A 2,087-nucleotide genomic window follows, 5' to 3' on the forward strand; every position below is an offset into this window, starting at 1 on the left:
TTAATGTTCTCTGTGTCTCAATTTGTCTGTTATCTGAGATTCCCACGCATCCCCAGTGCTGATTTCAAGTATTCTAGAGACTGAGTTAAATGTGAGTTAAATGTTTGAGACTGAGTTAAAGCTTTGTTGTCGCTGGGTTGTTTCTGCCTCTTTTGTAACTCCATGAGCTGTAGCCTGCCAGGCTCCTCTGTACATGGGATTTCTCAGGCGACGATACTGGAGTGGGTTGCCATTTCCTTCTCTAGGGGATCTTCCTGAACCAGGGATTAAATCTACATCTCCTGCAATGGCAAGTGGATTCTTTACCACTGAGCCACCAGGGAAGCCCGTTGAGTTAAATATATTTCAGTTAAGTAGATATGTACAGGAGCTATAAACGGACACAAAAATGGACAAACAACTACATAGACTCTGCCCAAGAATCCTACTTCTAAATTTTACAGTTCATGGCACACAACGTTTGAAGTTATTTTCTATTTCTGGGTATTATTAGGTATCAGGACTATATTCAGCAACGTGGGAAAAGCCAAAAATGAATGACAATGATGAAACAACCTGGTTATCATTTTATTTCTTCTAAAAATAATGCTAGTAAAAGAAGCACCTTCCTCTAAAATATCCAAAGAAAGTATTTATTTATCCAACATTCACTGCAATGGTTTTTAAATAATATAAGGAGACTATTAAAATGCACATTATTGGGACACTATTCTGATTTAGTGGGGCCTCTGTAGTGCTTAGTAATCTGCATTTTAACAAGTGTCCCAGATGATTATTCAGACAATCGAATACCAGTCTGAGAAGCATTCTTGAATGCTTCAGGAAGGATAGTTTTGGAAGCTTTCAGATTTAGTTTTCTAGACTATTTTCTTGCTTCTCAGACATCAGCATAGTCCAATTACCCCACAAGGATAGAACTCCATGGAAACTTAACCAAAAATAGATGAAGGATGAGGTATAAAGTATTTTTTTCTGAAGACTATGCCCAGTTTTCTTTTGGCCTGCCATCTGATAGCTTTTAGATGTTATTCTTTTTTAAGAATTCCAAATTAGCATTTTTTAAAAATGAAATATTTCAAAGCATTTGATTTAATGGAGTTCTCCAAGATACAAAAAAAATTAAAAGCTCTTATTACTTCTAACTGTCAAAGAACATGAAAATAACCTCAATTCTACATACAACTTTTAACTCTTTTTAAAAAAAATTTCTAAATTCATTAACAGATGATCACTATGCAAAGATTATGAAAAAGGAAATATGCCAATTTTTACTTATTCTGCTGCCCGTCAGAAAGTTCATATGCTTACATATCTTCTGTATTTTTGAGCAAGTGTATGAAATAATAACAGTCATAGTCGTAGTAGGGTGTTGGTGGTAATATTTACCTGGAACAGTTACTATGTTCAAGGTGTAGCATTAATCACTTTGTATACATTATCTAAAGTATTTGTCACAGTGATCTCATAGAGGAGGGAGAGTGTAATTGCAATTTATAGATTAGGAAACCAAGGCTTAGGTTCGCTTTCCCATGGTCGTGGAGATGGCAAATGACACAAAATGGACATGAACCTTATGGTCCCCTGTTCCAATGACTCTTTTAAACCACACTGTGGTCCATCTGCCAGCACTATCGCCATTGTTAATTCAAAATCTCTTTCTTACAGTATCTAATTAATAAGGCATTAAATTACATATCTTCAGCTCATAAAATCTATGAGAAAAGTTCAAGATTTTGATTCCACACCATCTTTGACACTCATGCAACCTCCCCTAACCATATAATAGAGATGACAGTCAGTCATCCATACTAAATATATTTTTTAAAACATTTCTGATAAAAAAAAGTTAATCAGTGATGAAGGGGCAACTGCCTCATTGGCTTGTCTTTCCATTACTGGTTCATGTGTCATCCAACTGATTGCACTGAGGTAACTGCCAATTTAAGAAACAGGCAGCCATCAAGAAAGCTTCTCATCCTGACCCCAGATGACTCTCTTCCGCTCCCTCTAAGAATGAATAACAAAGGCAAAATCCCTTCTTTTCATACTAAAGGCAAATCTTAAAATGTAAATACAACAGAATCCAA

The sequence above is a fragment of the Bos grunniens genome, chromosome 2 (assembly GCF_055505025.1).
Source record: "Bos grunniens cultivar Pamir isolate PY7600 chromosome 2, Bosgru_T2T1.0, whole genome shotgun sequence".
NCBI classification, from domain to species: Eukaryota; Metazoa; Chordata; class Mammalia; order Artiodactyla; family Bovidae; genus Bos; species Bos grunniens.